Genomic DNA, 12,684 nt, shown 5'->3' on the forward strand with positions numbered 1-12,684 from the left:
TCATGGGAGGAGAGCTGGTCTTGTAGTAGCAAGCATGAATTATCCTCTTTTGCTAAGCAGGGTCTACCCTGGTTTGCCTTTGAATGGGAGACTACTCGTGTGAGTACTGTAAGATATTCCTCTCAGGGGATGGGGCCACTCTGGGAAGAGCATTTGGGGTTCCAAGTTCCCTCCCTGGCAGCATCTCCAAGAGAGGGCTGAGACACTCCTGATTGCAACCCTGGAGAAGTCGCTGCCAGTCTGTGTAGACAATACTGAGCCAGATGGACCAAGGGTCTGACTCAGTATATGGCAGCTTCCTATGTTCCTAGGTAATTGGTTCCATTGTGATCTTACTGTTACGCTTCTCCTAATGTCCACCCAAAATCTAACCTCCTGAAACTGAAGTCCATTAGATCTTGTCCTTATCTCTGGAGGAGCAGAGAACCAGTCTGTGCCCTTTCATTTAATAAATAATGGTATCATTAAAGGTGATATTTGCATCACTCTGTTACTCAACATTTCAGTGCATGAAGGATCCTGCACACGTGTCCTGTGAGTATCAGAAACATTACAAGAAGCCCGTTCAACTGCCATGTAGTAACAGTCATGCCGGGTGTGCCCTTACATACTTTCATGTAGTATTTAGGAAATGAAGCATTGGGAAAGATAGGAAACTGCCTTATACCAAGTCAGACCATTGGTCCATCTAGCTCAGTATCATCTACACCAGGTTTGCTCAACTTTGGCTCTCCTGCAGATGTTGGCCTACAACTCCCATAATCCCTGGCTATTTGCATCTGTGGCTGGGGATTATGGGAGTTGTAGTCCCAAACAGCTGGAGGGCCAAAGTTGAGCAGCCCTGGTCTACACTGACCAGAAGAAGCTCCCCAGGGCTTCAGGCGGAAATTTTTCTCATCCTTGGATGCCATCCCATAATGTCTGAATCGGGCTTCTGTCAGCCAGTGTCATTTTATTTCTGGGAAGAAAAATGCAGCATGCGTGTGCACCATCAACAAAGATTTTACTGCATATGTGGCAGCCGCGGGAAAGTTTTTACGTGATCAAATGGTAGTGGGTGGCATTTTAAAACCCCTGGAAATACCTGCCTATTGTAGATAAGGTTATACTCAGGGTGAGAATCAGAGGCAACAAAGAAAGCATTTTGCAGTCATCAAAGAAATGAACTACAAAGTGAATGAGAAAGGGAAGAATCGTGCACAGGGTTGCCAATGAAGGGAAATAATTCCCAAATAATATTTGAGAAATAAGGATCCAATCACCTAGATCAGGGGTAAGCAGAAGGTTGTCTGGGATTTACAGGTAGATCTCTGGGTGATTTGCAGTGGACTAGCAAGGGATTTCAACACCCCATAGTTTTACAATAGCAAGAAAAACTGAAAGTTGCAGCTGGGGGTGATACAGAATACATTTTTGGTACTCAAACCAGAAACCATAGTTTGGCTCGAATTCAAATCAAATCGAGGTGAACGGTTCAGCGGTGAACGGTTCAGCGGTGAACAGTTCATGCATACCCCTAATGGGAGTTATAATTTAACAACAGCTGGAGCACCAAGGGTTGCCTATGCCTGTCCTAAAGTGGGGTTCCCAACCTGTGATACTCCAGATGTTGCTGAACTACAACAATAAATTGTCATTTGGGATGATGGGAGTTGTAGTTCAGCAACATCCGGGGTACCACAGGTTGGGAAACCATGTCCTAAAGGAATGGCATCTATCTTCCAGAGTCCCCATTCTAGAGAAGTTCCTTTTGACCTCTTCATGGCACTCTTCTCTGCCACAGAGGCAGCGTGCTGAGCCACCCAGCCAATTGTCCAACGTTAATTACTGAGCTGACTTCATCCCCTCCCCAGGTTTTCATGTTGCTAATGAAACACATTTATCCAGCTGAGCCATGGAACCCGCAGTCTCCCAGAACCAGGAGGTCACAGCATTAGCCAGCCACCGAACCCATTACATTCTGCACAATCCATTTGCACCGGAGCTGCATGGAAATATACCCGCCACTTTCCTCACTGCTCAGAATCTCCAGAAATCAGGGCATCTGCATTGCTCAACACTTCCAATAAGCTTAAGGGCAAAGAAAGAAGACTTGTAAAGATGACCAGGCAGCTCCTTAACAGATCCTGCCAGCATAAACCCTATTATAGCAAACTCTGAACAGAGCTGAAGTGGGAGGAATGAGGATCTGAGAGAATGAGATAGTTGGGAAGCTACGTGTTCCGTGTCTGGGTACTAACAAAGCTCTCAGAGTCCTAGTTGGTGACCTACATGATCAAAGGGCACATTTCAAGAGATCGCTCTCCCAACGCTCGACAGGCAAGAAGCTACATACACAAAGCTCATCAGCCTCCAGTTAGTGGCTACCATACAAAGCAAGGATGCAGTGCTGCAGTGAGAAAGCAGCCTAACAGAACTTCCCAACTAACTAGGCAGGGACCCACAAATTTAGACCTCGCTCACTAGCCAGCCATTATCTGTGGTTGCCCCCAATCCCCTCTCTTCCCTCAGATCCTTTTCTAGCCCACAGGCAGCAGAGCGCTTAGGAGAGAAGCAGGTCTTCTGTCAGTTGCACGGGGATGTGGAGATGGTAAGGAACAGGCGGAGCCAGCTCCTGCTGCTCAGGAAGGACTCCTGCTGTTCCTTACCTTCTCAAAAACAGCACTGAAAATGAGAACTCCAGGGAAAGAGATCTGTGTGGTGCTGAGTGGGTGTCCTGCTCGCCAGAGGGCTGCGGGCACTCGGCACCGGTGAGCTGGCAAGTGGCTCTGTAGATGCCTGTAACTACACCAATGCAGCAAGGAAGCAGCCATTTTTGACACCCTCCCCTTTCCCAGGAAGCCCTCTGTGCCACTTGAAAATATGTCCCCAAGGATTGTGCAGCTCTTGGGGACATATTTTCAGGTGGCACAGAGGGCTTCTTGAGGAAGGGGAGGGCTTCAGAAATTGCCACTTCTCCACTGCACAAAGTGCACGCTTGCTCTGTATGTCAGTCTCCAGTTCCAGTGTGGTTCACTGGATTTCAGTGAGGATATGCTGAAGTATTATTATTATTAGTAGTAGTATACAAAAAAAGTGAATCTCGACAAAGTATCACTGAAGTGATCACAAGTGGGTTGTGAAGAACTTAAGTCCCATTCATTTCAGTGGGACTTAGTATTCAATGAGGTCATTCACGCAATCAAAAACTGTGTTCCACCCGGGTTTGGGAGCTATGTGTGCTCCCAATTTTTGGTTGTGCGGAAGCAAGGTAAGAAGAAAATCTGGGTAGAAGTGATTGTGTGGAAGCAAGGTAGGAGGAAAGGTCATCCAGCTTCTCCTCCTCCCTTGCTTCCACACAATGAGGCTATTCACCCCATCGTGTGAACCACCAGGCTGAGCTGTGAGCCCAGTGGTTCCTAGGCGGGTAACCTGCCTAACTACCCTGCCCTAAAACCAGGCTTGCGGAGCAAGCGCTCCGCAAACCTGGTTTTAAAGATCGTGAGTAGCCACGGCGTGACTCCGCGCCACAATTACTCATGAGTAGCCCCCCCAGAGGGGAGGCAAAAAGCCGCCTTCCGGCTCCAGGGGTCTCCCCTGCGTGCTCACGGAGGGCATACTGGAGCTTCCGGGGGCCGCGCTGCCCCCGAGCTCCCCAGCCCCCGCCGGCTCCATCACAGAGCTGGCAATCATGTGGGCAGCCGATCCGGCTGCCCAGGGCTCCCCCGCTGCTCGTGTGCGGGGAGAGAGGGCTTAGCCTGCTCTCCCTGCACACCCTCCAAAACCGGGGCTCACTGAGCGTGAGACCCGGCTCAATCACTTCTACCCAGGTTTCCCTCCTCCTTTGCTTCCACACAATTGTTTCTATCCAGGTTTCCCTCCTCCCTTGCTTCCACACAATCACTTCTACCCAGGTTTCCCTCCTCCTTTGCTTCAGCCATTGAGGCTCTTCACACGAGAAGTGAAAAGCCTAAAGGGGATTTGTGGGGAGCTGCTCTCCCCATAAACGATTGCTCAGTTGTCCCTGGGTGGCCGGATCGGCTGCCCAGACAATTACCGGCTCCGTCATGGAAGTCCCTGAAAGCACGGTGCAAGTGTGCGGTGCCTTCTGGGGAGCCTCCTGACACCGGGAGGCTTGTTGCAGCCTCTCCGTTGGGGGGCTACTTGTGAGTTGGTGTGGTGTGAATCTGTGCCGCACCGACACACGATCACTTAACCTGCTTTTCGGGCACCCTCGCGCCCAAAACCCGGGTTAAGAGGCGGGCTACCCAGGAGGCTTTGCTGCCGAGAACCATGCAGTTCCTGTTGGTTCTCAGGCATGGCTAAAACCGGGCTGGACTTCCATGAGAATAGCCTCATTATCTTTGGACACCACTCACTCTTCTTATTCTTATCCTTAGCTGTTAAAAATGAACATATATTCTTTGCTACAGAGAGAGCAATGTCTGACGCGACATATTTTTCCAGCACTGAAACAAGAACAGCAAAGAGGTTCGCACGGTTGGACCGAGGTGCTAATGTAGTGCAGTGTTTGGCAGTTACTAATATATGGATTGAAAATGCGTAATTAAATTAGTTAATTGGAATTGCAGTTCAGTGACGCAGTAAATTATGTAATGTGTCATTAATTTGATATAATAAAAATAAAATCCATTGAGTCACTGTTGGATACTTTTTCAAAAGGCAAACAATGTTTCCCCTGTGTGTGTGTTTTAAACCAGCGTCTTCCCTGAGCCCTAGAAAGGTGACCTGAGAGAAAAATGGGAGCCTAATCAGTGGCAGAGGAGCTGCTTGGCCGGCAGAAGGTCTCAGGTTCAATCCCTGGCAGCATCTCCAGGTCGGTCTGGGAAAGGCCCCTGCCTGAAACCTTGGAGAACGGCTGCCAGTCAGTGTAGACGATGCTGGGGTAGATGGACCAGCTACTTCACTGCTATTTGTAATACCAGTAAGACTAGTCGGAAGAAAAGCTCCAGTCTGGGATAAGGGCAAAACAATGTACTCTACTATGGAGCAACCACCCCTTTATGGGAAAGGGTTTCTAACTAATTGGACACGGAAACCTATGCATTTTTACTCTGAAGTAAGTCTACTAAGTTCAGTGGGGCTTACTGTACTCTCAAGGTAGTGTGCACAGGTCTGCAGCCGTAAGGAAGAAGTCCCATTGGATTCAACCGGGCTGAGAAAACATGTTTAGATTTGTGCTTCAAGGCTGCAATCCTATACATGAGGACGTGCTATTTGACTCAGATAGGTCACAGCCGAGAGAGAAAGCACCCGACTTGCATGCAAATGGTCCTAAGTTCAATCTCGGCTGGGAAAGATCCCTGCCTAAAAACCTGAAGAGATCTGCTGCCAGTCAGAGTAGGCAATATTGAGCCAGATGGACCGATGGTCAGACTCAGTACAAGGCAGCTTCATATATTAATAGCAGTCGTTCTTACTTCCGAGGAAACATGCATAAGAGCGGGCTGTCTGGCCATGCAATGGAATCTTTATTACAGCCATTGATCAGACAGAAATAGAACACATTAAGTAAAAACCTACAGCAATCACGATTTTACCTGTACTTTCTTACAGAGCTGTCTGGCCAAGGGCACTTATAAAAAATAAAATAAATAAAATAATGCCTCATTGAACTCAGTGGGACTTAGTTCTGAGTAGGCTTGCTTCAGACTGCACTGGTAGACAGTTATTCTTAGGCAGGGACTTTTACACACAGCAGACTTTAATGTGGGTTTACTAGGAGGCTTTGCTGCAAACTTGAAGTTGTCCCCAAAAAACCGACGTAAATAGTGGATTTTTAAAAATCCTGGACAGAAATGGGGCTACACTCTAACATGCAGTGAAAAATCCGAATTGTGTGTGAACTGCTCCCCGATAATTTGCAGGGACTTCAGGGAAATTCTGGCCGATATGTGAATGCACCCACTCCATTCGGGAGGAGATGTGAACTAAAGGGCTATAAAAGCCCCATGTTGAAACCTCCAGGGGGTTGAAAATGCAGCTGCTAATATGATCATGCATTTATACAAATCTATGTGGAGTACTGTGTATGTTTTATTTATTTGCACATTTCCTCCAAAGAGCCCAAAACATGTATTTGTACATCTTCCTCCAAAGAGCCCAAAGCAGTGGACATGAAAATGTTTATCCACACAACAACCCTGCGAGGTAAGTTAAGCTGAGAGATAAGTGACTGGCCCAGAGTCACCCAGTGAGTTTCATGGCTGAATGGGGATTGGAGCGCAGGCCTCCTTCGTCCTAGTCGAATGCTCTAACCACTACACCACGCTGGCTCTGGTCACCAGATCTCAAAAAGGATATTACAGACCTGAAAAAACATTCAGAGGAGGGCAACCAAAATGACCAGGGGGCTAGAGCACCTTCAATAACCTTTATTTCGGTCTCAGACCAGCACAGGCTAGAGCACCTTCCTTACAAGGCAAAGCTGTAACATCTGGAGCTTTTTAGTTTAGGGGGAAAGGCAACTGAGGGGAGACATGATGGAGTTTTATAAAATTCCCTCCCTGGCTTCTTCAAGATAGGGCTGAGAGAGAGGTTCCTGCCTGCAACCTTGGAGAAGCCGCTGCCAGTTCTGTGAAGACAATACTGAGCTAGATAGACCAAGGGTCTGACTCAGTATTTGGCAGCTTTCTACGTTCTATGTTTCTATGCACGGTGTAGAGAGAGTGGTGAGAGAGACATTTCCCTCCCTCTCTCACAACCCTAGAACCAGGGATCACCCCATGAAACTGACTGCCAAGTAATTTAGGAATGACAAAAGGAAGCACTTTCCCACCCAGCGCATAATTAACCTACAGAATTCTCTGCCACAGGACGTGGTAGGGTTGCCAACAGTCCCACATTACGCAGGATTTCCCTCATTTCAGGGATGAAATGTTGGTCCCTATAGGGACAGCATTTGTCCCTCATTTATTCAATCGCATATAATTCAATTACAAGTATGTCAATGATACTCAGGCTCTTGATTACCACTGCATACACCTCCCAGCTCCCAGCCCCAGCCAGCCCCCACAAACTTGTGTCCCTCATTCCGGCAATGAAATGTTGGCAACCCTAGGATGTGGTGAATGCCTTAGACAACTTAATGGAGGGCAAATTTATCAATGCCTATAGTTTCAGGGCATGGCCATCTCCTGCTTGGGGGCCTCCCAGAGGCATCTGGAGAGGAGAGCTGGTCTGGTGGTAGCAAGTATGACTTGTCCCCTTATAGCTAAGCAGGGTCCGCCCCGGTTGCATATGAAGGGAAGACTTGATGTGTGAGCACTGCAAGATACTCCCCTCAGGGGATGAAGAAGGGAAGCGCTCTGGGAAGAGCAGAAGGTTCCAAGTTCCCTCCCTGGCTTCTCCAAAATAGGGCTGAGAGAGATTCCTGCCAGCAGCCTTGGAGAAGCAGCTGCCAGTCTGTGAAGACAATACTGGGCTAGATGGACCAATGGTGTGACGCAGTATATGGCAGCATCCTAAGTTCCTATGTTCCTATCTGGTGGGCCTCTGTGGGAAACAGGATGCTGGACTAGATATGCCAGGGGCAGGCGTGGCTCGTGAACTCTCCTCGGTGGGGGGGGGGCATCTTCTTTAAGGTGCTCCGTGCCACCCAGAATCGCCTCCGCCTCTCACCTGGCCGCTGGTGGGGGCTCGCCTCTGTGGGAGCCAGGTGAGTGGGTGGCACGGAGCACCAGCACCGTTTACCTTAAAGAAGCCGCCCGCTGTCCCCCCCCCCCCGGGAGGTGCATTCATGAACCATGCCTGGCCCGGGGCCTTATGTTCTTATCATGCAAAAGGTTCTAACATAAGCTTTGGGAGGCTTGTTCTCATTTACAACCTCGGTATTAACAACATCTGAAAAAGGCTACAGAATAAATCCGATCCCAAAACATGCCCTACCAGTAAATACACACTGAGGGGAAGGCCTACTAACTGTGCACACATCTAGGAAGGAAGGTCAGTCTTACAAGGGTGCTACCTCTGAAGTGGCAGGAAATCTGCCAGGACAGACTTTGAATGATGGAGTCTGAACATCCAAAGAGGGACATAAGAACACAGGAAGCTGCCTTATATGGAGTCAGACCATTGGTCCATCTAGTTCAGTATTGTCTACACAGACTGGCAGCAGCTTCTCCAAGGTTGCAGATAGGAGTCTCTCTTAGTCGTATCTTGGAGATGACAGGGAGGGAACTTGGGACCTCAGATGCTCTTCCCAAAGCAGCCTCCTCCCCTAAGGGCAATATCTCACAGCACTCACATGTAGTCTCCCACTCAAATGCAAACCAGGAAAGACCCTGCTTAGCAAGGGGACAAGCCATAATTGTTGCTACAAGACCCTACGAAGAGAGTAACATTTCCATAGCCTAGTCCGGTCACTGCATTATGTCTGGAGGGGCAGTTTAAGGATGTAGATGCAACTCCCCCCTGTCGCCCCCCCCAAGCAATCTTGGTACAGCAGACAGGGGAGGAAATTCAGGTCCAACTCTTTTATCAGGTTACTCTCTGGCACCTCCTTCACCCACTGCATCTCACCCCTCCTTGGGACTGTCAAGCCCTCTCTCCTTGCATCCAAAGCTCTTTCTATCAACACTGGATAAAACTGTTGCACTGAAATCTCTCCTCCATCCTTGCACACACATCTGTGCCGAATGCTGCCGCCGCCTCCTCATTTAAAACGATGAAATGTTACAGGCACTCTTGCGTTCCCAGCAGCCCTCTAAAACTCCCTGTATTTTGTCTCCAGTCCAAGAATCTGGATTTATGAACATGCATCCACCCTGCACCCCCTGCCTTTCCACCCAACGACTGAAGCTCCAGCCAGCTCCAGCCCATTTATCTCCCCTCTTTGTGAAATCCAGAATAAGGGGCCCAAGGCTCCATATGCGAGGGAGAATGGGGGAGCCTCTTTCAAAAACTGTTCCCTGCCTTTTTGCTCTCCAGCCATTTGCGATACGTCAGTTAAGAGCAGAGTATGCCGTGGGAGAGCAAAGCCAGCTTAAATGCCTCTTGCGAGATCCTGAAATATTAAACCCTACAGTGAAAAACACAGTTCAGCTTGCTGTGATTAAAGGGAGAGAGAAACAGCCTCTTTATCTGCGTTCCCAATTCCCAGCTCTCTTTGTCTTTCTGTCCACAGACTTCTACAATCTGATTTTGCAGGAGCGGCAGTTACAAGCTTTCGGGAAGAGGTGCAGGGCATTTGCTTCCCAAAGGAAAAAGCCGAATGTTTTGCGTGATCTCCCTCTGAAGAACTGCTTCAAAGGCGACACACAGAGAGAAGGCAGAACAGCCACCCCAAGAAAGCCAACTTGAAAGAGCGACTTACCACGAGGAAGGGAACCGTCCACCGCATTGTGGCTTGTGTCCTCTGCTTCCACTGCTTTCCCCACACCTGGATCCGCTTTCTGGGAAGAATGAAGGGAGAGGAGCTCAGAAGTGGAGCTTTCCTATTCGGTGCTTCACTGTTGGTCTGTGGGAAAACATGCAAGGAGGGGAAGGGAAGAGGCTGTAACCGCAGCGCTAGTCTGCAAAGATCGCAGAGAGAGAGACCTCTGAGTTGGTCTGACAAGTTTGCCTGCTGGGCACAAAGAGGCAGAAGAATCCAGCACATGGAAATGTGAAGCCATTGGCTTCCCCAAGGCACATGGCCTCATGCTTACATGTGCTTTCAGTCCCTCCCTCCAGGACACATTAAAATTTCAAAATTAAGGGACTCTCTGGAAACAATCATGCCCGTTCTGCCATGTCACTATGGGGCTTTCTCTTCTCCGGATTCACCATCCTGTGCATCCTTAAGGAGCCTATTGCTGGGAGTATTTGGGATGCAGGGATCTGATGGAGCACATTTTTATTTATGAATACGACGAATATTTATATACCGTTTTTCAAGCAAAGTTCCCAATGCCATTTACATAGATATACATACATTAAATAAAATGGCTCCCTGTCCCCAAAGGGCTCACAATCTAAAAAAGAAACATAAGATAGACACCAGCAACAGCCACTGCAGGGATGCTGTCCTGGGGATGGACAGGGCCAGTTGTTCTCCCGCTGATAAACAAAGAGAATCACCACTTTTAAAAAGTGCCTTTTTGCCCAGTTAAAGTAAAGTAGTGCTGTGGCGTCAGTGTTGACTCCTGGCGACCTCAGAGCCCTGTGGTTGTCTTCGGTAGAATACAGGAGGGGTTGACCATTGCCTCCTCCTGTGCAGTGTGAGATGATGCCTTTCAGCATCTTCCTATATTGCTGCTGCCCGATATAGGGGTTTTCCATAGTTTGGAAAACATACCAGTGGAGATTAGAACCGGCAACCTCTTGCTCCCTAGGCAAGCTACTTCCCCACTGCACCATTAAGTGTGCCATCGAGTTGGTGTTGACTCCTGGCGACCTCAGAGCCCTGTGGTTGTCTTGGGTAGAATACAGGAGGGGTTGACCATTGCCATCTCCCACGCAGCATGAGATGATGGCTTTCAGCATCTTCCTATATCGCTGCTGCCCGATAAAGGGGTTTCCCATTGTCTGAGAAACACAGAGTCTAGGAAACATACCAACATGGATTCGAACCAGCAACCTCTGGCTTGCTAATCAAGTCATTTCCCCACTGCGCCATTAGGTGGCTCAGCAGGGGTTTACTTTATTTTTATATTTATATCCCGCTCTTCCTCCAAGGAGCCCAAGGCAGTATTATTTATCCTCGCAATAGCCTAGCAACCTTACAACAATCCTGACAACAAAATAGCATGGTTATGTTTATCCTCACAACAACCCTGTGAGGCACGTTAGGCAGGGGCGTAGCAAGGTTGGAGCAGGCCCAGAGACAAGATTTTGAAATGGGCCCCCCTCACTGAAGTAAAATTTTAGGTTTTGTAAATTGTGGACAATGCAAGTCATTTAATGGTACTAGAGAAAGACATGCTGTTCTGGTAGCTCCAGGTCTTAACACTCACATCAGTTTCAGAGGATGAATACCACTGAAGGAAGCCTGGGTGGGTGTGTGGCTGGGGGAGTCAGTCATGTGACTTGCCTCTGGGGGGTGCCCCAAGGCAGTGGGCCCCCAGACAACTGTCTCCCCTTGCCCTATTATAGTTACGCCCCTGACGTTAGGCTAAGACATAAGTGACCGGCCCAGAGTCATGCAGTGAGTTTCATGGCTGAATGGGGATTTGAACTCAGGTCTCTTAGTCCAACACTTTAACCACTGCTTATTACATTTATAATTATATTATAATTATATCATGGCTTATTACATTTACATCCTGCCTTTCTTCCACCATGAAAACCAAAGGCGGTATCAATGGGATTCCTAAGGGTCGTCCACCGAGGCCAGGGGTTCTCAACCTTGGGTTCCCAGATGTTGTTGGACTACGACTCCCATCTCCCCACCTCTGGCCACTGTGGCTGAGGATGATGGGAGCTGTAGTCCCACAACATCTGGGGACCCACCCTGATCATCTAGGCTCTGACCTACTTAGCTCCTACAACTTGGCTCCATCCCATGCGACCTCAGATCAGACTTCTGGACCACGCTGAAGCCCGGGGGAGGTCCGGGGTGTCTCTCTCTCTTCTGCGGACACCCCGCATCCGACCCAGAGACGGATTTCCAGCCCAGCAAAAAGCGAGGCGGCAGGGAAGCTGCCTGCAAAGACAGGCTCGGTCCCAGCAGCAGGAGAGTTTCCCTCCAGGCTGGGCGGCAGAGGCGAGGCGCAGACCCCGGAAACTGCCCCCCCCCGGTCCAGCCCTGCGGCTTCCCGCAAGAAGAACGAAGACCCGAATCTCCACGAGCTGCTAACGGGACGAAGACGGAAGGAACCGAGGGGCGGGAGGGGCTCCCTCCTCCTGGCCACCCCGCGCCCAGATCGGGCTCCCTCCCGGGACGGTCACCTCCCAGCAGTCTCGGCGGCTGCTCCATGCTGCTGCCTCCCTCGCCCCACTCCTCCTCTTCCTCCTCCGTCCTCCTCCCTCCAACAAAGGCGACCCGGCGGCGGCGGCGGCTCCAGCGCGCACGGGCGGCCAAAGCGCATCCTCGGGTGCCTACTCGGAGCTGCTCCGCGCGGCAGGGCAAGACGAAGCAGCAGCAGCGCCCGCAGCAACGCGTGAACGAGGGGCGGGCAGGCGGTGCGGGGTCCAGGCGGATCGCAGCCTGTGGCAGCCCCGTTGGGAGGGGGACTGGTGGGGGGCAGAAGGGGCAAAGTGCATTTCTCGAGGGAGGGGGGAGCTGTGTCCCGCGTGTTGGATTTTCGAAAGAGACATTGAGGGAGTGGGGAGGGAGCCACTTTTCGGGGGGTACTTGCTGCCCCACCAACAGCCGGCCTGCCCCGCCTCTCCTCTCCCTCGAGGGGCCCCTGCCTGTGCCGGCCCCTTCCCCTAATCCAGGGGTGTTGATTTTCGAGTGGGGTAGGGGTTTGCACTCTCATGCTGTAGGAGTACATCACAAAAGTCCTCTTTAAGCTCAGCCTGGAGTAACCAGATGCCGTTGGACTACAAGTCCCATCATCCCCGGCCGCCTTAGCCAAAGGCCCTAATCCTCCTGCGCCCCCTCCCCTGCCCGTCCCTTTTCTGCAGTGCTTCCCTTGGGCGTTGGGCTCGCCCCCCGCTTTCCTGGTATCAGGTTACTCACTTTGCTTCCTTGTCTGGCTGGCTTGCGCCCCCCCTCCGCCACCGCCCAGCCCGCGTTTTTAAATCTCACGAAGCACGATC

At 50.3% G+C, this 12,684-nt stretch overlaps 1 protein-coding gene across 6 annotated transcripts in view; it reads right to left on the reverse strand.

Moving 5' to 3' along the window:
- TMEM200B (transmembrane protein 200B) overlaps nucleotides 1-12,684 on the reverse strand; it is a 58,393-nt gene that overhangs the window by 28,560 nt on the left and 17,149 nt on the right. For 2 of the 6 annotated variants that reach the window (XM_053268821.1, XM_053268822.1), the window contains exon 2: nucleotides 9,314-9,392. The exons of 1 other annotated variant lie outside the window; for it this stretch is intronic. The gene's annotated coding sequence lies outside the window, so the exon portion shown is untranslated. Of the gene's footprint in view, nucleotides 1-9,313; nucleotides 10,360-10,421; nucleotides 10,497-12,684 lie in introns of those variants that run through there. 3 more of the 6 variants (XM_053268820.1, XM_053268819.1, XM_053268818.1) reach the window with 3 other exon arrangements.

Source organism: Hemicordylus capensis, chromosome 7 (assembly GCF_027244095.1).
Source record: "Hemicordylus capensis ecotype Gifberg chromosome 7, rHemCap1.1.pri, whole genome shotgun sequence".
Classification (NCBI taxonomy): domain Eukaryota; kingdom Metazoa; phylum Chordata; class Lepidosauria; order Squamata; family Cordylidae; genus Hemicordylus; species Hemicordylus capensis.